The sequence below is a fragment of the Pinus tabuliformis genome, chromosome 6 (genome assembly GCF_031772625.1).
Source record: "Pinus tabuliformis cultivar Carrire ecotype Pingquan chromosome 6, CPIR1, whole genome shotgun sequence".
NCBI lineage: Eukaryota > Viridiplantae > Streptophyta > Pinopsida > Pinales > Pinaceae > Pinus > Pinus tabuliformis.
Window position 1 is genome coordinate 1,584,861,642 of NC_142292.1, and position 7,505 is coordinate 1,584,869,146.

The following is a 7,505-nucleotide window of genomic DNA, read 5'->3' on the forward strand; positions in this document are numbered from 1 at the left end:
AACATGCAGTGAGAAAAATTATAATAAAATTGAAATAAAATTTTACCCACATATTAAACATTTGCAAACAGTTCTTAAAAGAAAATTTCTAGAAACCCCAAATTCTTCTTCAAACTTAAGCATCAGAGGGTCTTATGATGGCACTATTCAACATCAATATATTGAACTTTGACAAACAATACTCAAGAATAAAACCCTATGACAACCAGTACAAAAAAACATTCAATGACCAAAATCTATTTGCAACATGCCAGGAAAATAATTATAATAAAATTGAAATTAAATTTTACTCACATATTAAACATATGTGAACAATTCCTAAAAGGAAAATTCTAGAAATCCCAAATTCTTCTTCAAATTTAAGAATCAGAGGGTTTTATGCAGGCACTACTAAGTATCAATATATTGAAATTTGATAAACAATACTCCAGAATAAAACCCTATGATAACCATTACAAAAAATAAAATCTAAAGACACTGAATAACCCAAAAAAAGATCAAAGACTACGAAATTTTTCCACACCAGTATGTATCTAAACAGTAAACTGAATAATTACATCTTTCCCTCCTTAAAAATTATTTAGATATTGAGAGAAACCAAAAGTTAATGCTCACCTTAAATCTAAAAATACACAGCATGTGTGTTTTCCACCACTATTAACTCGTGCTCTAATTCTCCCTTCCTGGTATAGTTTTTCCATACTCTGCACTTGAAGAGGAAACACCACAAGTTAACCCAAAAAAAACAGGATAAAATGTTCTACAAAGTAATCTATCCATAAGCTACATTGTGATTTAAAAATTCAGATAATGAACTATTACCTGAAGGAAGAACCCTTACATGCATAGTGTGTTTGTATCTAAACCCTAAGCTTGCTAAGTAAGCCTACCCTACCCTCATTAAAAATTAATTAGATATGAGAGAACCAAAAGTTAATGCCCACCTGCCATCTAAAAAATACACAACATCTGGTGGTGGAGGTATATTTCTTCCTTCTTGATCATATAATTCTTCCTTCCTCTGCACTTAAAGGAAACAGGACAAGTTAATCCAAAGAAAAAGACAACAAGATAAAATGTTCTACAAACAGTTTCTAAAAGAAAAATTCTAGAAACCCCAAAGTCTTCCTTAGATTCAAGGATCATAGGATTTTATGCTGCACTACTCAAAATCAATATATTGAACTTTGACAAACAATACTCAATAATGAAACCCTATAATAACCAATACAAAAAATAAAATCCAAAGACATTGAATAACCCAAAAAGAAAACATGAAAGATTATGAAAAAATTCCCAACCCTTGCATGCATGCATAGTGTGTATGTACCTAAACCCTAATAGTATTAAATACACCTAACTTTCCTCATTAAAATTTAATTAGAAATTAATTAGATATTAATTAGATAGGAGAGAAACCAAAAGTTAATGCTCACCTGCAATCTAGAATTTACACAGCATCTGTGTTTTTCCACCACTATTAATTGGTGGTATAATTCTTCCTTCCTTGTAGTATAGTTCTTCCTTCCTCTGCACTTGAAAAAGGGAACAGGACAATTAACCCAAAGAAAAAAAAACATTCTACAAAATACTCATATATATTCAATAGACAATGCAATACATAGTGATTTAAAAATTCAGATAATAACCTATTACCATCAAAATTTTAAAATAACAAATAAAATAATATATACCTTCTCAATTTTCACCATTAAATCAGTCATCCCATCTTATATTCTTGGCTTCTTGGCAGCCTCACTCTCCCAATCAACCCTCTTAACCCCCCAGCCAACCAGTATTCACCTCTCAAGCCAGAACGCAGAACCAAATAAGCAGCAAACAACCAAATAAACAGCAAACAACCAAATCCAGAATAACATACCATTTTCAAAACAAAAACAAAATAAATAAATAAAAAACTAAAATGCACAGGCAAAATTCAAAGTATAAACAAATAAGCATGGCCATGCTCCAAAAAGAAAAAAAAATACAGTATTAAAATCCAAATTCTAAAACACAAAATTCTACTCTGCTACCTAATTTCTTCAACCTTTCTCCAACAAACCCAAAATTTGTTCTACTCTGCTAGCTAATTTCTTCAACCCTTCTCCAACAAACCCAAAATATGTTCTACTCTATCTACTACCTAATTTCTTCAGCCCTTCTCCACTCCCCTTCTCCACTTAGCAGCCAGTCGAAACGCAAATACTCTACACCATCTCCCAGCCATGAAACGTAGCTTGCCCACCAACTCCCAGCCATGAAAGCCGATACTGGCCACTCTTCTTCCTATGTCTGTCGGCCAAAGATTGCAAGTGCGATTTCCCTTTCTTTTTGCCGTCTAAATGTAATAATGATATATCGGATTTGAAATTCATTCGAGCTTTTCCTTCTTTCAAATCCGCCAAATGCGCACAGAGCCCAATGTAGCCGTAGAGATTATTAACCGCTCCGCACAGAGCCCAATGTAGCCGTAGAGTATTAAATTTTGAAATCGAATAAATGACGTGGAATATGATAAAGTAAGTGACGTGGATTTGGAAAGACAGTTTTATTTGGATTTGAAAGTGACGTGGATGAGAAACCGTAACTAACTAAAATATATATTTTTTATAATTTTATTAAAAATGTGATATCAATTTTAAAAGAAAAAATAATTAAAATATTATATTTTATAATATTAATTAAAAAAACATTATGTTATTATCATAATAAAATATATTATAGATATAAATAAATTATATTGATATGAAAATATATTATAGATATAAATAAATTATAATTTAAGATGAGAAGATTATTTTAAAATAGAGGAATGAGGAAGAAAAATTGTATAAAGAATTATTAGTGATTAAAACTTCTATGCACATGCATGCTCCTAAATATATGTGCATTTTTAAGTATCTACATACTTGTAAGTTTGTGTGCTTATTTGTAGTTTATTTGGAAAATGGTTCATGGCCAATTCCATTTTACCTAATCACGTGACACATTTTTTAAGTTGTTTAAAGTGATTCGACAAGGTATTGTAGGATTGTTTGAGTGTTTTGAATGCCTCAAATCTTTCTTTAGGACCTAAGGCATGATCTTCTTCCATAAAATATTTCCAGGACACTTGTGCACATACTTATTATTAAAAACCACCTAGTAGAAACAATGCATAGGTGTGTCCTACCAGCGAAAATGTATTCGAGATCCAAAAAATAGGAGTGAAATAAATCAACAAGAAATCCTAAAAGCTAGGCATTCGAAATTGTGTATAAATTCTCCATTTTTATGCATAAAAGGGGGCTAAAAATGCCCTAAATACGGTGCCCTTGTCCAACAAACATTATAGGATAAAAATGCCCCAACACTCAATAGGTTAAGGACAATCCTCGGTTGTAAATTTGGATACCTGAAAAAACAACCAAGTGGAAACAATAAAACTTGCACCAAGGAAAAAGATAACATCTTTGGGGCACTGCTATCCTTAAAATGGAAACAATGTGCTAGAATAAGTGCATTGGAGAGAGAAATTAGCCTAAAAATTCTTCAAGTTGGGGTTTCATTTCACATGTGAGGTCTGCAAATTCTACAAAACCAACATGAAATTCGTAGAAACATTCCTAACAATAGTGAAGAAGGTCAAGGAGGATCACATTGGTTCTCATATCATGTTGAGATCATGAGAGATAGGTGAGGATTGAATGGTGTTGAAGAATTTAACTAGTGTTGGTCTTCATAATTGTACCTGAGTCATGATGTAATATATTTGTCAAAAGAAAGAAAAAGGAAATTTGTTCGTAAAATAAAAACATTTATTAACATGGGTTTCATGCTTTATTTATTTATTTTTAGGTCAAAGCCTCAATTATAGGCTTCTAGGGTTTATGTCATGGATCGTAGCTCTTCATGTAATAGACCCTTCTTGGGCTTTATCTATCAAGAAAGAAAAATATTTTGATGTAAAATGAGTCAATTAGGCCTCCTCCACAAAGTCGGCCTAATTGGGAGCCAACAACCACTATATATAGGTAGCAACTCGACCTCATTTGGAGCACACAAATAAACAAGTTCAATCTACGATTGTTGGAGAAGAAAAAGAAGAGTGAAATCCCTAAGGAGAAGTAGAAAACCCTAGCAAAGGAGAAGGAGACATTTGTCAAGCAAGAGGAAGCCAAATTTCTCTCTTTACTACCACATGTGCAAGTTTCTAAGTTGATGCAAGAGGGACGAAATTTCAGTCTGGAGTAGGGTCGAAATTCTGGAAGTTGGAGGGACAAAATTCTGAGTTGAAGTTGTTTGACTAAGGTTAACTATTGTTTGTTGTTGTCTACATGATTTTTGTTGTTGTTGAAGTTCATGCCTTCAAACTCTCTAGTTTGAATTTTATTAGAAATCTAATATTTTATTTCTATATACTACAGATGGTTGATTCCAATGAGCAGAATATGTAAAATACAAAATGGATTATCCCCCTTTATATAAAAATATCAAAGCCAGGTCTATTTCACATTTTGATTGATTGTTACATTCAACTCTCCACTTTAACTTGTATAATGATTCTAATACCTTATTATGTATATGTTGTAGATGGCTTGTTCTAGTGAGCATGGGTAAGTGAAATACAAATTGGAATGTCTATACTTATATATCAAAGTCAAGATGAGGTACGTATGCAATTATGAATAATTACTTATTTCAAATTATGCTTGCCATTACTATTTGTCTTTATTTTAACCTTATTCACACCCCTTTTTCCCCTTTCAGCGGAGCAAAAGACACTACAATAGAGATAATGTGCAAAGGGGAGGTTTGCAATTTTTTGTTTGTTGTTGTCTACATGATTTTTGTTGTTGTTGAAGTTCATGCCTTCAAACTCTCTAGTTTGACTTTTATTAGAAATCTAATATTTTATTGTTTATCTATTGCAGATGGCATGTTCTACGGGAAATACAAAATGGACTCTCCCCTTTTATATAACAATCACAAAGTAAGGTGTGCTTCTTATTATGATTAATTATTGCATACTCTTTAGTTTAACTTATATAATGATTCTAATAGCTTATTGTGTATCTTTTATAGATGGTTGGTTTTAATGAGCATAGGCGAATGGAATACAAGACACTGTCCATCGTTATAAAACAAACTCTAGTGGAGGTGTGTTTCCTATTATGAATAACTATTGGTTATGAAATACGTTTAACATTACTAATTGTGTGTATATTTTAACCTTATTCAACCCATTTTTTTCCCTTTCAGCGAAGGACAACACATTGGTTCACATAACCACAACCCAAAAGAGTCTCAAAACCAACCCTAACTAGACTTGATCCTTTCTCCTTCTTGGTTGTGGACTCGTCCTCCTATTTCAATCTTCACATGAGGAATAAGTGTCTTGATTGGGTGAGGAATGAGGGTCCTCCTCACTCCTATTTATATCATTCCTTAGGGTGACGTTTAACCTTCTCAAATTGTCTCCTCAATTCAAGGCTGACTTAAAACTTAAGACAAGTTCACCCACATAATCAAATAAAATTTATGTTCATTCTATCCACAAGGCCTCTCTTGTGCTACAAGCGTCCCCTTGTTCCTTTAAGGGTGCCTTACAATCAAGTGCCAAGTGTCCAAAAACTTACACATTTTCACACCTGCAAGCTTGGGTGCAAAGCCAACACGTTTGGGTTCTTAGCCCACAAGTGACTTAGTGGTGCCAATTTCTCCACAACCCTGAAGGCTAGGGTTTGGAGTGCCTCCCAAGTAACCAATCTCGACATGTTCAATATGTTTAAATTTTATTGGATCCCTCTTACAGAAAGGATTATTTAGTTGTGATAACATTGATTGCATTATTCCTACTAGAATTACGTCTAGTTTAAAAAAATTATATACTTGGAGATATAGCATGAAATATAAATGACTGGAATTAAGTTGCTTCACAAGTTCATGCCTTCAACTCTATTTTATTTTCTATTAGAATTATAATATTTTATTTTCTATCTACTGGAGATGGTTCATTCCAGTGAGCAGAATACGTAAAATACAAAATGGATTATCCCTGTTTATATAAAAAATCTCAAAGCCAGGTTTGTTTCACATTATGATTGATTGTTGCATTCAACTCTCCACTTTAACTTGTATAATGATTCTAATCTTATTATATATCTGTTGTAGATGGCTTGTTCTGGTGAGCATGAGTAAGTGGAATATAAAATGGAATGTCTATACTTATATATCAAACTCGAGATGAGGTATGTTTGCAATTATGAATAATTATTTGTTTTGAATTATGCTTGCTATTACTATTTGTGTCTTTATTAACCTTATTCACACCACTTTTTTCCCTTTCAACGAAGGAGAGGACACTACAATAGAGATAATGTGCAAAGGGGAAGTTTGCAATTTTTTGTTTGTTGTTGTCTACATGATTTTTGTTGTTGTTGAAGTTCATGCCTTTAAACTCTCTAGTTTGACTTTTATTAGAAATCTAATATTTTATTTTCTATATACTGCAGATGGTTGATTCCAGTGAGCAGAATACGTAAAATACAAAATGGATTATCCCCCTTTATATAAAAAATCTCAAAGCCAGGTCTATTTCACATTCTGCTTGATTGTTGCATTCAACTCTCCAATTTAACTTGTATAATGATTCTAATATCTTATTATGTATCTATTGTAGATGGCTTGTTCTAGTGAGCATGACTACGTGGAATACAAATTGGAATGTCTACACTTATATATCAAAGTCGAGATGAGGTATGTGTGAAATTATGAATAATTTCTTGTTTTGAATTATGCTAGCCATTAGTATTTGTCTTTATTTTAACCTTATTCAGACCCCTTTTTCCCCTTTCAGCGGAGGAGAGGACACTACAATAGAGATAATATGTAAAGGGGAAGTTTGCAATTTTTTGTTTGTTGTAGTCTACATGATTTTTGTTGTTGTTGAAGTTCATGCCTTCAAACTCTCTAGTTTGCCTTTTATTAGAAATCTAACATTTTATTGTGTAGCTATTGCAAATGGCATGTTCTACGGGAAATACAAAATGGACTCTTCCCTTTTATATAACATTCTCAAAGTAAGGCATGTTTCTTATTATGATTAATTATTGCATACTCTTTAGTTTAACTTATATAACAATTCTAATAGCTTATTGTGTATCTTTTATAGATGGTTGGTTTTAATGAGCACGGGTGAGTGTAATACAGGAGAGTGTCCACCGTTATAAAACAAACTCTAGTGGAGGTGTGTTTCCTATTATGAATAACTATTGGTTGTGAAATATGTTTAATATTACTAATTGTATGTATACTTTAACCTTATTAATCCCATTTTTTTCTCTTTTAGCGGAGGACAACGCATTGCGGGAGAGATGATGTGCAGAGGGAATGTTTGCAATTTTTTCTTTGTTCTTGTCTCCATGTTTTGTTTTGTACAGTTTGAGCATGGCCATGCTGTGTTGTACTCCTTTTCCTTTGTTTTGAATTTTTTTTTCTTGCTTTTTGTAGTTTGGCCTTGG

At 32.5% G+C, this 7,505-nt stretch overlaps 1 long non-coding RNA gene across 2 annotated transcripts; it reads right to left on the reverse strand.

Moving 5' to 3' along the window:
- Positions 1-440: 440 nt before the first annotated feature.
- LOC149264863 (uncharacterized) lies at positions 441-2,491 on the reverse strand. Of its 2 annotated transcripts, none has more exons than XR_016250269.1 (3): positions 1,695-2,491; positions 1,437-1,530; positions 441-1,021 (listed from the first exon to the last, which is right to left on the reverse strand). It is a non-coding gene; the product is annotated as an uncharacterized LOC149264863 (long non-coding RNA). The 2 variants fall into 2 exon arrangements; XR_016250266.1 differs by having other exon boundaries at positions 1,437-1,535.
- Between the last annotated feature and the right edge of the window lie 5,014 nt (positions 2,492-7,505).